Source organism: Uloborus diversus, chromosome 3 (genome assembly GCF_026930045.1).
Source record: "Uloborus diversus isolate 005 chromosome 3, Udiv.v.3.1, whole genome shotgun sequence".
NCBI lineage: Eukaryota > Metazoa > Arthropoda > Arachnida > Araneae > Uloboridae > Uloborus > Uloborus diversus.
The window spans coordinates 118,604,768-118,626,144 of NC_072733.1; the positions used below are offsets into that span (position 1 = coordinate 118,604,768).

General features: G+C 32.5%; 1 protein-coding gene across 1 annotated transcript in view; it reads right to left on the reverse strand.

The window, feature by feature from the left end:
* LOC129218916 (uncharacterized) overlaps positions 1 to 7,802 on the reverse strand; it is a 179,146-nt gene extending 171,344 nt beyond the window's left edge. The window contains exon 1 of the mRNA XM_054853236.1: positions 7,746 to 7,802. The gene's annotated coding sequence lies outside the window, so the exon portion shown is untranslated. The remainder of the gene's footprint in view (positions 1 to 7,745) is intronic.
* Positions 7,803 to 21,377: the final 13,575 nt, after the last annotated feature.

The window sequence follows — 21,377 nt, forward strand, 5'->3', positions numbered from 1 at the left end:
AATTAGAACTTCCTTGCTTTAGTATTTTTTTCTTTGCTAAAATGTGAAAACATTTCTTTTCTAGTCATTATTGAATAAGTAAAAATGTCAAATTTTATTCACTCTAATCTGTACTGAAATCTGTTTCCAAAGGAAAATATCCTGCTAAAACATGTGGAAAATCTGAACCCCACCACCTCCCCTTAAAATTTTGCATATGGACGCCCATGTAAAAATTCCTTGCTATCATTCACACCTTAATTTTTACAATCACTTGTTTTTCAAAGCTCTTTCTCATCCCCTATCTTGTAATTATATGTGTGTTTGTACGTAAAAATAAAGTCACATTCTAATTGCTTCTATATTTACATTCCCTAGCATAAAATCAAATGTTATTTCATCCATTGAGAATATTTTTCCACATTAATGTGTTCAGGAAGCTAGTATAATAGTAATTTCTTCTGCAATTAAAAATCTCCTGAACCGTTTTATTTATAACTAGCCGCCTGCGGCGACCAGCTGGTCCGCCTTTTGACGCAATTCGCCTTTTTGCGCCAGGGTTGCCGCCTTCGGCGGCTGCTTAGACAATTTAGCGACGGTATTAATCAATGTTTTTCTTTATATATCAATATTATCATTCGCCTTTTTACGCCAATGTTGGCTTCTTCGGCTGCTGCTTAAAAAATTTTGTCGATGGTATTAATCAATCTTTTTTTTGTACATCAATATTATCATTCGCCTTTTTACGCCAAGATTGCCACCATCAGCGGCTGTTTAAATAAATTATGTGTTGAATAAAGTATTTTCTAGATCTATCTCCAGTTATATGTCCTTTGGAATATTTTTAAAGGGGAGGGAGGCACAAAGGGCATACTCTTCATGCAAATTTTGTCGGAAAATAACAAAAAGCACTTCAACTTTTATGTGAAAGCATTGTTTTTTCAAAGTCATGGTATGTGTTTGTGTGTGGGGGGGGGGGGGACGGCTATTGATCCCCCGTTGAAGTTCCTCTATTTCTTACTGTCTATCTACTGTATCCACCTCTATATTTGTCCACCCTTCTTTCTATCTATCTATCTATACGATCCATGCATATCTATCTCTGATAGTAATTAACAATCCTTTTCTATGTAAAAAAAAACATTTTTTGCCCACTTAATATCATCTCTCTATCGACGAAACCTAACCACCAATCCCTACAAAAATCATGCAAAAAACCACGGGCTTTAATTATTTACTTAAAACTGCACGCAAAAAAAAGGCCCTGTGTTCTCCGTAGTGTGCAAAAGGCAGCGCTTGCAAAAGATTTAAAAAAAAAAACGCTTTTATTGAATTAAAATGCGCACAAATATTTGACCAAAAATAAATATAGCAAAGCGTCCAGAAAAAAAAAAGTTGGAAAAATAAAGGTATGAAATCTCTGAAAGTTAAAGGAAAAAAAAAGTGAAGAGAAAGCAAACGATTTCAGTTAGGTCACGTGATGAGGAAGTGCGGAACTCAGCCGGCAATGCTTACAATCGCGTCGCGTTCTGCATTTAAAAAATTGTAAAAAAAAAACTTTTGCGTATTTTTAAAAACTTTTTTCTTCTGAAGGGGGCGGAATGTTTTTACTATTACCATCTAAAATTTTGGAACCGAGAGCTCAATACTTTTTGCAGGATAGGTTTCGAAAAAAACTAAACCCGGAAAAAAATGCAAAATAAAGGTTTTTTAAAAAATTTATAAAAAATACAAAAATTGCAATATCTTCAAAATTTTTTCAAACATCATATTTAAAACTAAATTTCCTACATTATAGTACAAAAAATATTTGTGTGGTGCGATTGGTTCGGGGTCTGTGAGGTAAAAAGTACTAAAAAGTGCAAAAAAACGCATAAAACATTAAATAACTTTTTTTCTAATAAAAATATCAAAAATCGAAGCCCGAGGTGCACTTTTTCAGCAAAAACTGCACCAGTATACCAAATTTCATCTTTCTAGGCCTTACCGTTTTCCTGGGATGCGCGCCACAAACACACACACACACACATTTTATTTTATTATATGTATAGATTATTTGAAACAAAGAAAATTTTAAATTCGTTTAGATATTATTGTGTTGCGCATTGAAATTTTGTGGAACATTCAGCTTCATTCTGTCATTTTCTGTCTGGGAATTATTTATGTAATTCGGTCTCTCAATTGGAGAAGATACCTTGCTACTTCAATAATTGATCTGAGTAAAAAAGTTGCTACTGTTTAAGAAATGTAATTGATTTTTCCAGGGGTGCCCCCCCCCCCAAGAGCAAGAGCACACCCCTCCCTCCCGAACACTACAAAGACCCCCCAAATTGGATGATCCCTCTAAAAAAAGAGAAATTATTCCTTGAACCCCCCCCCCCCCCGAAAAATTTCATGGCATATTCTGCGCCATGACCCCCCCCCCCCCTCCTCCCACAGCCGGGATGAGCACTCCTGATAATTTTGCTTACAGACCATTTTTCATTTCTCCAAACTCATAAAAATAATGGCAAGTGCTATTTTGTCACATTTTTCACAAATTTAAAACAAAACTTTAGCAATTATTAAAGCTCCGTTGTGGCGTTATATAACTATAATTCAGGGCAGAATTTGTTTAAAAAACTATTAGCTGTTTAAAAATTTTGACCAGCATTTTAAAATTGGAGCAATGCTGCATTAAAAAAAATAATAAATTTTCGTGTTACTTTAAATTTTCCAGAAATTATTTGATAAAGGATAGTTTGTAATGGATGAAAGTGTTCTAAGATATTCTCTCAGAAGTGGCATCTAATCCCCCCCCCCCAAATAGTTATTTTTTCATGCAGTTTTCTTTTGTAACGTTTTTGTTGTTAATTGAGGCGAAAGTTTAAAAAACGAAGAAACGGTGCGACAGAAAGAAATCAGATTTAAAAAAAAAATACAGAAAGAAAGAAAAATATTTGCTTACCAATCGCAAATTTTCCGCGCTACAGTGACATGGAAATTAAAAAAAAAAAATGATTTTTTTCGCACTATTCTGTTAAGCATTGCATTAATGTTTTCGGCCGTACTTTTTGATAACACCTATAACAAATGTTAATTCTGATTAAATTTTGTAATTAATCTTTGTTTCTATCAAGAATGTTTTATCAATAGTTTCTAGCATTTGCAAATCGCTCAAAATAATCCAAACGGCCGTCGTCCATTTTGTTTGCTCACAAAGGAATGATGGGAAGGAAATCTAGTTTTAAACCGTCGAAGTTCCGGTCACAAGCCGAGCTCTGGAAGTGGGCTTTCTTCGTTGGTTCTGTGACCGAGTTTAACGTCAAACCGGAATGGAGAATAGAGTAGTTTTTCAACTTCGAGGTTTAAGCCTCGGTCCGAGTTTTAACCGGAGTGGAGACTACCAGAGTAAGCAGGAGAAATGGGCAAAATAAGGGAGTCTCACGTGAAAAATGGGAGAGGTGGCAGCAGGGCTCCTCCGAAGAGCTGACGGCCTCTGGGGCTGAAGTTTCCTGGTGCCCCCCCCTTATACACACAGAAAAATCAAGTTAGTTATAGTATCAGTGCATCATACGTGTGAAAGAGTACCTGCATTTTCTACATATTAATGAACAGAGCAATCAGATTGCAATGCATAATACAAATTAAAACACAAGCAATGAATCTGTTTCTAATTTTTGTGAAACATTAATGCCCCAAAAACTGAATGAAAAGTAAAATATTATCCCACAAGATAAAAAACAAACAACTAAAACTGAATTAGTTACTTATATTGATCAAACTAAGAAGACAAATAAATAATTTGCAGATTATAAATGGAAAATGTGTTTATCAAAGTAAATTGAAGTATGAATGAAGTATGAAGTGAAAAAGGGAGGCTCTTGAAACAAGCACTGAGACCACTAGTCTATTGTACTGTCCCCGCTTTGACCACTAGTAGAGCCCAATAACCGAAACGAATTTCAGTAGTTGCCTCACCAATATTTTAGACAGTTCCCAGGGCTCCACGAAGTGGTATCCTAAGTGTTTAAAACTCTGAGCAGAGTAGAAGTCACATTCACGCAGCACATGAATTGAGCTCTCATCAGCCATATGGCATCTTCTACATGATGGATTGTCGGTAACACCTATCAGATTAAGATACCTATTAAGAGTGTCCAGTTAGCTTACCGCTTATGCCTTGTTCTAGGCAGTTATTTACACAAGCCAATATGCTAAAGTTTCTACCAGGTAGACAGTAATAAGCTTCCCTAGTGAGAAGCACAGATTTGTGTTGTTGCTGCTGCAATATGCACCAGAACCAGTTCTAAATGCTGTCTTGGAACCATCAAAGTAAATTACATCAAAATTAAATTTCGATCTGAACTCATTCAATGTTCTTTTCAAGAGTTTTTTAGTTTTACTTGTACCAACTTAATACCCGCTTTCATAGATGTTAGAAACAAATACCTGTGTAAGTTGACCACCTGCGGTGCACTACTTTAGTGGTCAACTTACAGAGGTTGATTTATATAATAAAGGCTAATTCCATGCCTGAAAAAAGAGGTCAACTTACAAGGGTGGTCAACTTCACAGGTTTTACTGTAGGTCATTCTTTTGATCAAATATTTTTAAGTTTCAGGGGAAAGCCCCCAAATACTCAACAACATCAAAAATCACTCAGAATTGCGTTTTTGGAGCTTTAATTTCGAAAAATTAATGGCCCTAAGATAAAAAAATTTGGCCTTATAATTGCATTTAAGACTTGAGTTAAAGAAAATATCCGGGCATGGGTCCCAATACCGCCTTTTTTTAATGTCACAAGCATTGGGTTGTTTAAACGTCTTTTACAAAAAATTTAAGTGGAATAGCCCATGAATGAAAAACATTGCTTAATTTTTTTAGGCCAAAATTTTGAAAAAAATTCTAGGAAAATGTTCCAGATCCTCCTTTCATAAAACATTCAAAGTTTGTGTAAAGTTGCATTTTTGAAACTTCAATTTCACAGACTTACAGAGGGGAGAAGGAATCGATTTCAATCTATTTTTTAAATAATCGATCGGAAAGTCTCTGAGCTCCCTTCTTTACCCTAAAAATAATGATCACGGCCTATAATGAAGTTTTTAAGGCTTCAATTTCTAGAAATTTCCGCTGAGACCCCTCTATGTTTTTTCCCCATATAGCATCTACAAAAAAGTAGAAAATTGGGGGGGGGGGGGGGGTTCAAACTAAAAATTTCAAAGTTCAAAGTTTCAATTTTCTGACCCCCCGCCCCCTTTTTTTCTATCAGATCAAAAAAAAAAATTTTTTTTTTGTTTTTTGTTCCTTCAATGTGCCCCCCCCCCTAAAACTTTTTTCTGGTTACGTCACTGCAGGCAGGAGCAGAATTCCAAGAAATTTGGCGGGAACTAGACAAAGGAAAAGTGCCTTTTGTTTTATTCCAAACAATTATCTTCTCAGAAATTGTATCTGCTTCAATGATACAAAGGGAACGAATGTTTTGGATACTGAGAGAGAGGAATATTTGCATGCCTTAGGAAAAAATAGAGAAGCATTGCAGTGATTCTCTATTTCGTATGTCTATAACCATCTATGATACGCAAAATGAGGGGCGCCCGGGGCGATTCCCCCCTCCCTTGGGACGGCCCTGCTTGGCAGGGTAGCAGTGATAATTCAAATCGCTGGTCATTAATTGAACTGTCATTTGTAGAGAATGGTTAAGTTGGGTCATCAATTATACTGTTCTCTAAGTCAAAATCCTCAGAATTCCTAAATAGGATTTTGGGAGGGGAACATTCCCTCCAGTTCCTGGGATCCACGCCTGGCTGCTCCAATAAATTCGCTTTACTAGAAGAAAAGTTGACTCAACTAAGTTATGTAAGGGAACACAATGAAAAATGCCAGCCAGTTCATTCAACAAACCACTTTGTGTGTAAGAGGTTTTAGACTGCAATAGGTACAGTACACAAGCAGCAAATTTTAAAACATGGCTTGAGAGTAATACTGCAACAGGGTGGCGACAGGAACTGTGAAAAAAAGCTCCCTGACTTTTCCCTGATTAAGTTCACCAAATTTCCCTGATTTACGTTACCAATGATAATGGTTTTCTTTCTTTGCTCTACTTGAAATCCATTGTATATTTGTATAAAATGCAGTATTTTAAACGTTTTAAGTTGTGTAAAGTTGTTGAACTAAAGATACCTATATTTTAAAAAGATGCTACTTTAATAAAATAATTTAAAAAAAAAAAAGAATTTTTTTTCAGGGGGAAAAAAATCTACAAAACAGTACATTAAATTTTTATACAATGGAAAGATTATAGAAAATTAAAGAAAAAAAAATACTTTACTTCCAGAAACCACTTAGCATAAGAATTTTAAGAAACTATTAAAATTACTCTTAAAAACATATATGTGTCTTTATGACAGAACTAAAAAGTAATTGAAATTTTTTTGAACTAAGTTTTCAAACAGTATAATAATTGTTGCAAGAATAACAAGTAATAGTGAAAGAATAGAAGTAATGTAGTTATTCTTATATAACTAATTGACATATTTACGCAAAACAGATGAAACCATTTGACATCCATTCATAGGGAGCTTTTCTCTAATCAAGAACATAGGTTTTAATGAATGAATACAGCATTTTAACAATAAAAAATAAAGATATTTACTTAAGTACACAAGTTAACTCTATTTCAAATGATTTTAGTATGTAACGAAAAAAAATCTTAGATTGCTTTTGTAACAAACAACTTTGAAATGCAAGGATAAAAAAAAAGAAAAAAAAAAGAAATTAGTTAATTTTGAAATACATAAAAGATGAATACAACTTGGTTATAAAATTAAAGAATTACTTAAGTCTGAAGAAAAGAAAACCTTTATAATCTGCGATGACAACAAATAATATAATGGCAAAAAACAAAGTTTTTTGTATTGAAAGTTCAATTTTAGCAATTAAATTAAAAACCCTAAGAAGTAATAACTTTTAAGCTTTTATAGTATTAATTCAAAAACCAAAGATTTCTTCATGAAATCGTGATTACAGCACTTAATTACTTCGAGACAATGGAATAAAGGCAAAGGAGCTAAGACGTTAATGAAGGCTTCCTCTTTGCCTGTATAGTTGTTTATTTTACGTAGCATTGAAAGCGTAAAGGAAATTTCAAGCTAGGTAAAATAAACAACCTAACAGACACAGAAGCAATCTTAGGAAGTTCATCCTGTGGTTAATAAGTAAGATTCAATACTTTGACGTTGAGGGAAAAAGATGCACAAATATGCAGCAGTATAAAATCGCACCTTATTAATTTTAATTTTTTTCAAACATATAATTGGCGGAAAATGCGTAGGGAATTACAGTACTTAATTTTGTAAAGCAAAAAAAAAAAAAAAAAAATTTTTTTTTTCTTCATAAAATCAATTTTCCCTGATTTTTTATTATTTTTTCAAAATTCCCTGATATTTCCCTGATTAATAAAGTTCCCTGACTTTTCCCTGATTTCCCTGATCTGTCGCCACCCTGTGCAACAGAGATATATTTCTCAAACTCTTCCTTTTTACAAGCAAAAACTGTAGGCCAAAAACCTTTTTTCATCTAACTTCCTGTAATGCCATGCTGAAACAGTAAAAATAGGTTTTTGATGAAGATTGGGATTGAATACAATGAGAAAGTTAAGTTTACTTTTTACTATACCTATGTCACACAATTTTAAGCAAAAAAAAAAAAAAGTCAGCTAACAATTTTGGGTTAAATATTCCACTGATAGTTGAGATTTGATATAGAGATAACTAAATTCTGCTTACCTGTCAAATTTATTATATCTTCTTTTCTCCTTATTTTTTCCAAAAGTTCGTTCAATATGTAAATTGTTCTCCATTATTTTGCCTATATTTAAAAGTTGTCTTATCCGTTTCTATCACATCACACTCGGTTTCCAATTATTTTCATTCATCTGCCTTTCTTGTTCCTGAATCCTTTTTATATTACTTTTCATACCCCCCCCCCCTCTAAAACTAAGAAATATACCAAAACAAGACTCCAAAACTATCGAAACACGGAAAAAGTCGCTCCTCATGTTGACAAAGATCAACTTTTAACAACCTTTAAACGCTATTAGCTTAATAAAAATTCCTTTCCTCAAACATTTCATACTTTAGCGATAGATTGGTTACAAAAAACCCGCTGCTGTCGAGTAGCTAAATGCCGAGAGTCTCCTATTCTCTGTGACGTCATTCGAGCTCATAAACAAGCCATTCAAGTGGTTAAAAAATAAATCAATTATAAAGCTTCCGATCAAATTTCATCTGGTGCCGAAAATTAGCAGCTTTATATTATTTACAGATCCCAGAATCTGAAAAATTAAAGGTGAATCCAGGATTTTAATGCTCACATTACTGTTCTACAATGTTCAAAATATACGTGTGTAGCTTTACTTGAGTGAGTCCATTCCTATTTCTTTAACTATCGCGTAATTATATCAAGAACATGTGTTCCGGTGTGCTAAAATTCCATCCTGACACTTTATTTGGGTCTTTTATAGTTATTTTTTCTGTTAAATCGATGATTCCAATCACAACGTTATTGAAAAACAACACTTTAAGACAAGGCAAATGTTTAAATTGTGTAAATTAAATTTTTTTAACGATAGATCTCTGTATTCGGTTTGGCGCGATCAATTTCGTGCTTGGCGACGAGTGGAAGTAAACAAAACATACAACACTTGTGATGTGAAGAGATCTTAACTTGTGATTTGTATTATCAATGCTTTATGCTGCGGAAATTTTTATTTTAAATGAATGTGACTTGATATTAAAACCCATTTTAACTTATGTTTTAATGTTAAGGTTTTTATTTTTCCTGATCATTTCTTAGACCAAAATTGACTAATGTATCGTTTTTCATGTTCCTTCAAGCAATCTTCACTTTATGCAACGTAAGTATTTACAGTGTCAAATTTTTGTTTTTTGAAAGGAGATGCAGAGGAAATAAAATGCTTATAAATTATAGGATTTTCAGTGCTTGCTGGCAGTATCTTTTAATAACATTTTGATTTATGGAAACGTTTTTTTATCATATTCTGCTAAATGTTTATTAGTTAAAATTTGTTAAAAAAAATGTCAGTTCGATTATGAAATTAATGTGACCACATGAATTTGCCAAAGCGTTTGAGGTGGATATGAAGTACAACACTTGCTTGACACACAGTACAGTTTTTATCGATTTTTTAGGTTGAGCGAGCCAATTTAAAATGTATTGTTTTATTAAAAATTTAATGAATTGTAGGTAGTTTTGGTTATTTTGGTAATTTACTCTTTTTTATTCAACAAGCATGCCAGTCGCTGTGTGTTCCATCATAAACAGAAAACTGAGGTGTTCTAAGTTCGGTTCAAGTAGTGTGTTGGTACATTTTATTATGCTCTAATTAGGGTTTACTAATTTTTAGGTTGCCTTGTTATTTCCTTTACCTGCTATTTCTTCATCACCTGAAGAATCAAGTGCATGCTATCACCCCACTTCAAGTTCGTAAAAATTTCTATTTTTATTGGGAAAATGATTTTTAAATAATTATGCCATGATTGATACATAGTTAAGTTTTAACAAGTTTTGAATTACCTTTGAGGTAAATACTGTTATCATGGGTTTTTGAGATTGTAAAAGTCCTCCCAGCCACAAAGCTCTTGTTAGTCAGAAATTAGGTACATTTAAAGTTTTGCGGGTTGAAATATCAATACTTTTATAATAAAATGCTGAATCAAAGATTTTTTAAGTGAAACTTTTTATGCAAGGGCTTTGAAGTTATATCCAACCTTTTTGTGTGATGAAAAGTGGTGGGGATAAGCAATGTCAGTTAGAAGGAAAATAGTGGCTTGCTTGCCTTCAGATATTGGAGGAAAGTGAGACCTTGCGCTCTTCTCGCTTTCTTTCTCATTTTGTATGGTTGCATGTACTACGTTTAGGCAGCGCGGAGATCAATATGTACATTTGTAATTACTTACTTTAGTTATCGTAAAGAGATCATTTCTCTTCTTAAGAAGGAAGAAGTTGATCATTATAAGTGGACACATGTATATAATTTTATGTAAGAAAATGAATAAGAAATACTATCTATTCAAAAATGTTTGATGAACAATTAACATGTTTCGCGTCTATCGTGTGTCATTATGACACAACCCGTTTCTTGGAATCAAACGTTAGAAGAATTCTACTCTTCTAGATCAGCAGAAAAATAAAGTACATGAAGCTTTCACCCCACATCAATTTCTTAAAAATTTCGATATTTGGTGGAAAAATGATTTTTAAATAATCCTATCTCGATTAATGTGGAGTTAAATTTTAACTAGTGTGGCACTTTAAAATAAAGGCTGTCATAATGGGTTTTTGAGATTATCCGTAAAGATCAGGGTTCGAAATATCAGATATTTTGATATATATTGGATATTTTGATGTTTATCCGATGTTTTCAATCAATGCAAAATAAAGTCTTTAGTAACTGCTTCCTTAAATCAGAGTTATTTATTTTCTTATATTATTATTATAATGCATCAACTTTAAAAGTAATTTTTCTTTCATTATTTATATTCATTTATTACATGTTTATGATTTTGCCTCACCCACTCAAAAAGTAATTCAATTGCATCCGAGTTCATTTCAACCACTCATAAAAATAAATGTATAAATAAACAAATATTCAATTTATCAGAGCTTATCTTAATTTGTTAAAGGCTTTAGAAAATCAATACTTTTGTCAGGAAATAGAACATTGAAATAAAGGGGAATTCAAATGCTCTAAGACAATGGTGCTCAACATACGGCTTTCAAAACTGATTCATGTGGCCAGCTGAAATGTCAGGTATAGATAAATGAATTTACTAAAAAATGTGGCTTTATTTTAAAGAATTTAAATTCAAGCATCAGTATATTGCATTCTCTATATTTTTACTTCACTTAAATTTATAGATTAAAAACAAAAAAAAAACTGTTTATAATTGATTTCTACAGAATGCACTCACATTTTTTCAATCACAATCACAAGTAAGCACTTTGATTAGGTGGTGGCATTCACGTAAAAGTTTAAAATAGGAGTTCAATTTTTTTTTCCGCAATCTTGACTAAAACCATTAAAAAAATTAATTCATAGTTTTCTGAAAATTACTCAGGACTGCTGAAATAACACTTTCTGGAAAAAAATTTGTTCAATATAACTGTGCCATGTGATTTCGTAATAGGATTTGTAGGACCATAGGAGCTATTTGTTGGTCAGAAAATTTAAAAAATATATTAATATTATTAAAATAATTGGAACTTGAACAACGTGCCTCACTGTCCAACATACCCCACCTACCCCTACAATTTTGCTGTGGATATTCCTAAGTGAAATGCAGAAAAAACAAGCAAGTTTTCTCACGGTTCCTATAAAATTTGGAATCACGAACAATCATTACTTATTTTAGTCATCATAAACTGATGATTTCTCTTCTTAAGAGCAAAGATGATGCACACTGAAAAATATGTACATAATATTATGTACATAAATGAATGAAAAACACAATCTATGCTAGTCAAAAGAGATTGATGAATTAAAATATTCCCTGTAATATGTGTTTTACTTTTTCATGTATTTTTAGAACACCCTGTTATTTGAAATTAAACTTTACAACACACTTGATGCAAAGTAGCTGAAATACAGCTCTATTTCAATTAAAGTGTGTTTATTTATTTTCCATTTATAATTTTATGAACTACTTTAAAAAACATTCCTGCCAATTCAAAACATCAGTCGTATTGATGATTTAGCACATTTGAAGAGTTTTACTTCAGCTTTTAAATTTATTTGTCCTTAATGTTTTTTAAGTTTCTTCCAGATATTCTGCAACTTAAAGAAAGCTCAACTACTAATTGAATTGTATCCCTGATGCAGATGTTCTAGAAAACTCATGATAATATTGTACTGTTTGCTTAAAAAATTGTATAATAGAATGATCTCCAGTATTAAGTTTACAAGGATGTGTAGAAATCATTTTCGAAGTTTTCTTAGCTTTACAGCTTTATCAAAACTAATTTTAATGAAGTTGTTTTAAAAAAATAATAATAATTTTCCATGCCATTCATGTTTGTTATGTTGAAAACTTCAGGAAATTTGTTGCCGAAATGGTCTTTGGACTTTCAACAACGACATACAAATCAACGAAAATTTTGTGTTTAAATGCTAAATAGTGTAATTAAATGAAATTTTGATCTTCTTCATACAGACAATGCTGTATTTCTGATTTGTTACGCTTATTGTCAAATTTATTATCATTCATTTGTATAATAATATTGAAATGTAAAGAGGTTAAACAAACAATACTTTTGCAACAGAAATTTTGAAATAGTAGCTGGAATTCTGTTTTGATTCTCTAAATTTAGAGTTTTGAATTTGTTTTGTAAATCAAGTGCTTTCTTTAGGTTTATGCTTGTTTGTCATGTAAAAATATTGTTTTCAATTCAGATTTATAATAAATTTTTTGGTATTTAAGGCAAGGCTAAAAAATTTAGGTATACCTAAAATTATGAAAGATGTATTTAGGTTTGTTTATTGTTATACCTTATTTCAGCGTTAAATGAACAGTTCATTTCTGCTTATTCTGTTCCTGTAATTATCCAGAACCTCCCCCCCCTCTCAAAAAGAGATTTTTCTCCCCACTTAAACTACAGGACAGAATTTGAATAACTGCAAATAGCTCCAATTTTGGAAGGGATTGGTAGCAAAGCAACTGTTATCTTAGTCCACTTCTGACTGTCAATGCACCTATTCTGTTTCTGACTGAGTTCTGGAAGCATTTTTCAGGATATTAGAACATACGTCGTGTTCTTCCATCCATGATATGGAGTAATGAATGGAATAACAATCTATATGAAAAAATCTGAACAAAAAAATTCAGTTTATTTCAATCAAGGGAGTTTTTTTTCATATAAATTCACTTCCTAATAGTATAAGAGAAAATAAATTACAAGCATCAGTATATTTTGCCCTGTCTAATCGAAACTCCCTGATTGAGTAAATGGGAATAAAGCCTATAACAAAATTTATTTTCTTTATGTTTATAAGTGACTGAAAATTTTGATTAAACTAATGTTTTGTCCATAATTATTAATTTTAGGAAATGATACTTTGGAGTAAGAAATTTTTAAAAATTTGGTAATGATAACTACATTTTGAACATCTAAATATTTTGACGTTACGTTGCATTTCAGAAAACACAAAGATTAATCTTTGCCTATTTTGTTACTTAAGCAGTTATTGATAATAATAGTTTGTCCCAAAATCTATAAAAACTACAAATCCTGTTTCGGTACCCTGAATTTGAGTTTGATTGCCTAGTTGAGAAAAATGTCTTTGTTTCCTCGTTTTTTCCTTGTGTAAAAATGTTGGAAATTCTGTGTTTGAAATAAAGTTTACAGATGTAACAACACCAAAAAATAAATTGAACATTAGAGACTTTGGTTGTAATTTTTATGTGGTAATGACCTGAACTGTTAGTATGGAATGAATGAGTTTTCTTCATGCTAAGTTGTATTTAAAATCCCTGTCAAAATTAAATGTAAACATTGCTTTTCCACGAACATTAAAAATAAGTACAAGTCCTCTACTGGTGTTGGGAATGATTTTTTTCTTTGTTTCATTAAGAAAGTGTCTACTTTCTTTTCTTTATAAAATTGTTTTGATTTGAAAATATTGTTCAAAATGTAAGTAATAGATGCACGATGTGATACAGAAAAATAAATAAATAACAATAGATACATTTGTTTCTTATTCATATGAGTTGAAAATAAGTAATGTTTCAAATTACACCCCCTCAACTCCTCAATTTGTTTCTGAATATTTCTATCTACATCAAATTAAAGCAATAATTTTCAACTTTATTCAAATTAATATTTTAACCAAGAGTGCCTACTGAACCACTAAAATATTTAGAGGTTCTTGGTATTCTTTCTTTCTTTCTTCTTTTTTTTGGGGGGGGGGGGGTTACCTCGTTTTGACCATCTACCTATTTCTAGTATTGAACTTGCAAATTTTCCTTTGCATATTTATCTTTCAAATTTTTAATTTAATGTTTAACTTAATCACATTTAAATCAGAAAATTGTACAGGGTAAACGTAAACATGCAATTTTTTTAATAGCAAACCATTTTTATTAGTAATATTGCTTTTTAGATGGTTACAGGAAATATTTTTAGATTTAAAACTCTTTATAACGCTTGCCTTTCCCCAAAAAAAAAAACAATTTCTAATGTGCATTATCTGTCGTTCATTTATTTATTTTTATTTTGTTACCTTTTTTTATCTCTTCATTTATTTTATTTATTTTGAATCAATTAAATTCTAATACATGGAGGTGAGAATTCACATGCTGCGAACCCCCCCCCCCCAAAAAAAAAAAAAATTACAAAAAAAAAAGGCAGATTAAATGGATATATTTTTGCTGAAATTAAAAAATAATAAATTATTCCTTACTTTTAACTGTAAAAGGCATGTGACAGCAAAGTTGCACTTTTTGAAGATTAGCCCATTAGTGACTGAAGTTTTTAATTAAACTAATGTTTTGTTAACCTCTTAACTGCGTAGCCCGAGCTGAGCTCGGGGTGAGGTTTATGTACCTTTAACTGTGTAGCCCGAGCCCCTTGAGTAGGGGCAGTGGACTTTCCTGCAGTACTCGAAGCAACTAACCGCGGGTGTCTTAAGATAAATTCCGAAAAAAGGAGCAACCGCGAGTAGGTGGAGAGTCAGTTGTCGATCTAATTTATTTCCGCTCACTGGACAGGCGCACGTGTTCGAGAGCTATGAGTAAGTTCATCCTAACGCTGCTTGAAATGGATGTGTACTCAGAAATTGTGTATTTTTAGATTGAAATTAGGTACTAAAAATGAATATTCTCGCAAAATGCTGAAAATGAAGTTTTCATTATAATTAATTATCAAATACAAAAAGATCTGAATTAGAAATCTTAGTCTGAAATAAATATAAAAGTATAACTAGCGTCCCAGCATAAAATCTTTATTAATCTGTTCAAATATAAATAACCTGTCAATTATACTTTTTCAAAAATATCATAAATTTAATCTCTCTTATAAAATGAAAGTTCATGGCACTAGCGTCCCTAAGAACTCTAAGTGACACTATTGTCCGATGGAATATGAACTTAATCTAATAATGTGGGTTATTTCATGTATCTCTTTTTTTTATTATTAATTCTTTTCAATTTTTTGCGTTAAATCCGGAATTGAGAGGAATATTTTCTTGTCACACAACACAGTTCCGTAAAATTAAATTTTTAATATTTGCAAAAAAGATCATGCTTACAAGTGGTTTAAAATAATGAAATAAAAGCACCATTTTGGTTTTAAAAAAATGCGAAGTCCCCCCCCCCCCCCAAAAAAAAATGCTGTCATCTGTTTTGAAGTTACAAGCCCGTTTTTCAAAGCAAAAAGATACAAGCTTATTGGTATAAAATGCATACTTTTCCATTAATTAAATTATTTTTTATGAAGTATGTAATACCATCACGAAACTCTTATGCTTTATCAACTCTTGAAGAGGAAGTATGAAAGGTTTTTAGAGCAAATTCAATGTGTTCAGAGTACTCCCCTAAACATTCGAGGTAATCTACAATACTTATCACTTAAAATTAATCCTGAACTTGGACTGATATTTGCAATTCAAGTCTTCTGAAATATATTTATTTACGAACTGTTACGACAAACCCCTCTCAAGATAAAATTCTAACTTGTTATACCGATATCTGTTTTGAGCTTTTCTTTTCTCTACAGAATGCCTTTCCGTCAAGATCTTAATAAATTTTCTATTATGAAATAAATAAATATCTGAACTAAAAAGTAAATGGGGAAAAAATCAACAACTTTGGAAACAGCACAAGTTTACCAAAAACTCCAGTTACATGTTTCGGGAAAGGAGGGGGGGGGGGGGGGGGCAAGGAAGACCTTTTTCATAGAAATTTTTTTTAAACTTAGATATGGACTTTATTGGATGTTCTGATTACCTTATAACATTCAAAGCTCACATCTTCTTATATTACAAGTTTCTCATTGCAATTCTCCTCTTCACTGCAATACCCTTCTATCTGCACCTTTTTTTTTTTTTTGCAAATTAGTGCTGTTTTAAACGATGTTAAACTTATTAATCACCTAGTGCTTCAAGTTTTTATTTAAAAATAGAAAAATATTACATATTGCACCTTTTATGCAAATGTTTTCAAAGGAAAATATTAATTATTTTAAGATGAAATTGCGAAACGCTTCTCATACACCTGGTAAAGCTCGAATTGAAAAAACTGCAGAGAAATATGATGCATTATTATATATGCAGGGTGTCTCAGTTAAATGTTTCAGAGCTCCTAGGAGGGGTGGGATGCATCCTGACGACTTGAAATTATATCACATTGCGGGTCGGAAATTCTTTCTCTACCCGAGAAATTCGACATATGCCAGAAGTATTGTGCGAGTTTTGTTGGCAAAAAAAAGAGCATTAAATTTAGATTTAAAATAAATATCTAGTACGTTTTTCTCAAATTTTGAGTTGTGTCACTTTCCTTGCAAGAGTGCGAGAGATAAAGATATAATTAGAGAGAACATAAGCAGCTGGTGCACAAAAAAGTTGGAGATACCTGAGGGGAGGGGGGTAGGTAGACGGTGCCTGTACAGTGTACAGGTGACTTTTTCTAAAATTTAATTTTAATGTTATTATTGATTAACAGACCTTTTCTCAAAATGTCCGGGGCACGACCTCAAATATTGGGACTAATGGTCATATGGTACTTCTTTCAATTCGATGCTACATTTTTTAATTTTTATAAAATAATAGGAACCTTTTCTTTTGAAAGAAAAGAGGGCAGTTGTCCCCCATACTAGTCGATTATAAATATATGTAAACAGAGAGAGAATCTAGTTGGACGTTTTTATTTTATTACAGAGTCAGCTGAATCTAAACTTGTGCGGCGTTTTAGTTTGTGTAAACTAAACCTAGTGAAAAAAAATCGTGGCCTAACGTGAATCAATTAAATGTATCAATCTGCAATGATGTAGTTTAAGAGAACGAAGGGGAAGGGATGCTGCCCCCCGAAATATTTGAATTTCTATGGTAAAAATAATGCAAATTGTTACGTAAAATCGTTCAAAACCACCTTTACTTATGCTGTTGCTTTTTGTGGTCCCAAACCCCAAGTTGAGGCTAGTAGTTTTCCTTCTAATCAATATGTTCTTCCTGTTTTTCTTTTTTTTTTTAAATAAGATTTAAAAAGGAGCAGTTATCACATCGGGTCACTTTTACTATTATAGAGTGACAAGGTAGAAAATACAACACGTGTGTGTGAGCTTTTGCACCCCAAAAAGATATCTATTCAGAAAGGCTTAGAATCCGATGCGAATAAAAGACTTCAGACACTCCCAAGAGAGATAGATGAATACGGAAACAGGTTCGCTGTCGTATCAGTGCATTCCATTAGCCCTACTTTCTTTGCCACAAACACAATTGTGGAATGTGAAGTTTTATAATAGCAAGATTCACTAACAGCTGGTGAATTTGAATAGAAAATCTTAAGTCAAAAAAATGTCAAAAAATAAATAAATAAATAAAATAATAATAAATTTAATCAATGATAAAAAAAATCATTAAATAATACAGTAAAATCTCATTGTAGTGAATACCCATGCAAAGAAATTTCCATTTCAACGAAATAAATATTAAATCCCATTTTTACTTCCTTTTACAAAAAAGGAAGTATTGTATTCGCGAAAAAATTTTCACTCAAAAATCGCCCTTAATTTCCATTTTGCTCACCCCCAAATGAATGTTGAGTTTTTTTTTTTCGATTCGACCACATGCGGAAAAGTGCCTAAGAATGTATAGACACGCGAAATATCCATTTTGACCATCACCGAGGTAATTACAACGACTTTTCTCGTGACGTCTGTATGTATGTGCGTATGTGTGTATGTGCGTATGTATCTCGCATAACTCAAAAATGGTATGTCCTAGAAAGTTGAAATTTGGTACATAGACTCGTAGTGGGGTCTAGTTGTGCACCTCCCCTTTTGGTTGCTTTCGGATGTTCCTAAGGGGGTCTTTTGCACCTTTTTGGGGGGAAATCATTGTTAATATCAATGCAAACTTAAGTGGTGTTACAATTTGGCAGACACTTGGCGATATATCGCTAGTCTTTTGGTCGCCAAGTTTTGTCGCCAACTTGGCGGAAAATTTGGCGATTTTTTTTTATCTGGTTTTAATTTGGCCATCGTTTTTAATATTTAGAGATTAAACTATTGAATCACATTAAAATTGCCAATAATGGGAAAATGACATTAAAATGGAGTAAAAGGAAGTCATGTGAGGCACACATCAGCTCGTTATTTCTGGTATACATTCAACAAAAGATGACTGGTTTTAGAAGAAATTGATCAGAGAATATTCTTACTTTTCATTCTGAAGCCGAAAAAGTAAAATATAGTTCTGCTATAGGAAAAAAAATATTTAAAATCAGTGAAACATAGTAAAAGACTCTAAGTTTCACGAACAGACATTATGTTTATGAGACCTAAGGAATAGTATTTCTTCCTCGTCAAAAGTATCATCACTTCACCAGTAAAAACTTGACCTGTCTCTTCACCACAAAACATCTTTAATGTAAAGTAAATTTCAAGTAAAGTTTATTTTAATATTTTCAGTTAAAGGTAAATGAGGTAATCCTGTATTGCGTTTTTTTTTTTTTTCTTTTTTTTCAATGTGTTTCAAATCAATATGTGCTGAAAAATTCTTTTTCCTTTTTTTTCCTTTAACACATTTAGTTCTCTTCCGGTAATACTTTCCATAAAATTAAAAAAAAAAAAATATCTGTTCGGAGTATCCGAAGATTCGGACATGCAAGGTTCTACTGCATATAGTAAACAATCTAGAATGTAAAATAAAAAATAACAACGTCAAAAAGCACGATTGCAGACTACTGCAGACACGTGTTTCGGCGTTACAAGGAACGCCTTTTTCAACGCAAAAGAAATGAGCTTATGGAGGGGAAAAGACATCCGAAAGCTCTTTTTTTTTTTTTTGCATTGAAAAAGGCGTTTCCTTGTAACGCCGAAGCACGTGTCTGGAGTAATCTGTAATTTGTGCTTTTTTGACGTTGTGTCACTTCTTATTTTACTTTTTGACACAAAGGTATTTATTTTGCTAATCTTGGATGTATTCAAAACGAAGCAATATTCCTACAATTCACGATATATTTTCAATAAATATGAACAAGAAAATTAAATGATGCTTTGATTATACACATAAATTGGATCGATATTAGGAAAAGAATACTTCTTATACGCTCTTTTCGTTATTCCCCTCCCCCTTTTATTCTCCTCCCTTTTAACAAATGTTGCAACCGAATCCAAGCAATTTAGTTTTTATCATGATCAAACTTTCACCGTCACTTGGGACGTTTAGCCATGAAGATGAAAAATTAAGAAACAAGAACAAATTTTAATAGTTTGAAAGAAGAAAGGATAAAATTACAAAAATGTATGCTTTCCCCTCTTACTTATATATACACGTATAATATATGTGCATTAGTTTAAACATATACTAACACAACCCAGATCTTTTTCGAGTACTAATTTTAATCACAGAAACTAGATTCTAATGCTCGTTCAAGCACGAATTCCCACGTTGATTCTTCTACAATAGTTCAGGTTTTCTTTTGAAAGGGGATTAATTCTTTGCTCTTGCTTTTCATGGGTGCAATGTCTAACTGATAAGGTGTATACTGGCTGCGCATGCGCACTTCACAGTAGCTACATTGTTGTATCTACAACGAGAAGGCCTTCATTCTTTGTTGAACATTCGATGCATTTAGAACATTTTCTTCTTAGCGAATACTTATATGCTTCATAATGTCAGACGCAGATTATTCGAGCAACGACAGCTCTGATTATAGTATTTATTCTAATGACCAAGAATCTTCTGATGAAGAAAACAGCGCAGATGACAATTTAGCCAAATACCCCCCCCCCCCCCTATCTCCGCCGAAAGAATAAGTACTCCCACGACCCGACAACGATACTTGAGTCGCTAGTCACCATCTTTATTTGTGGGCCCTCCCCTCCCCTGCTTGGTGGTTGGGTGGACCGGTACCAGTAAGGAGGAAAAAATTGCCGGTCCTCAGGGTTTTTTGCTCGTCCTCGATTTAAAATCTATATAAATAAAACAGTCAATATATATATACGTATGTGTGTGTGTATGGCGCCCTATATAAATCCACAGTTTACGTCGGATCTCGAACAATTTGGCAGGGAGGTACTTGAGCACCCAAGAAAGAACGTAAGGAGGTTTTAGAACGCGAAAAAAAAAAAAGAAAAACCAAACCGTTTGAATTCTAATAATAAGATCCAAAAATGGCGTTTTTCTATAATGTGAGGGCAAAAAGATACTCACAAAAATTAGAATAAAATATCCATGGAAACCACTGATTTTTCTGCATCATTTGTTCCAATGTCCCAAGGTGATTAGAACGTGAGTTACAACTGTTTTTAACTAATTTCAATCTTAAGATGTAGGTAAGCCTTCAATTTGAAATTCGTTGCTGCTTACGGTCATTGCTGAACAATGATTTTATAAAAATTAGTAGCGTGACGAAAATCATTGAGAAGAGAGATCTGTTGCCGTTTTTTTTTTTTTTTTTTTTTTCTCGAATATGAACCAGGGAGTAAAAGGAAGGAGACGAATCTCCATGTTAGCAGTTTGGCAACAAAATTCCACTTCCGCCAGAGGCCGCTACAGTGTCATCTCTCGCACTGCTTATATCTTTTCGCTCGTAGCGAAGCATTGTAAACAAGTGTGTTTTAAAAACTATCACCTGTATATTTGGAAGTATTAAACTACTTTCGCCATGAAAGCTGTTCAGAGAAGCATAGAATACTTTACTCCACCCTAGGTTTTTGGCATATTTTGCATTCGATGTGTTTAATTTGTGTTTCTGCTACGACTTTAGCGAGCATTCATTCTTGTTAGGTGTTGTGCAATTTGTGTTCTATTTTGTATATTGTTTTTGATATGGCTGTTCTGCTCATTTGCCATGAAACTAAAAATGATTTTAGCTGACTTTTGAAAACATTTTCTCCCAATAAAACCCGTAGATTACGATCCGGTTTTCGTAATTTTTCTGGGTACTATGCATTTGATTTTAAGAGTAAATGAGAGGACTTGATTTTAAAGTTATTCATTTAAAAAATAGAAAGAGAGTAGCAATGAACAACTAAAGTTTTGGAATTTAAATCACTAATTTTGTTTTCTTCTAGTTATATTTCCATGTCCTTTTTCTTCTTATTTATTAAAATTCACATATGCTTAACTTGAATAATAGAAACTCCACTGTAGTAGAAAAACTCAGGAACGCACTCATGTA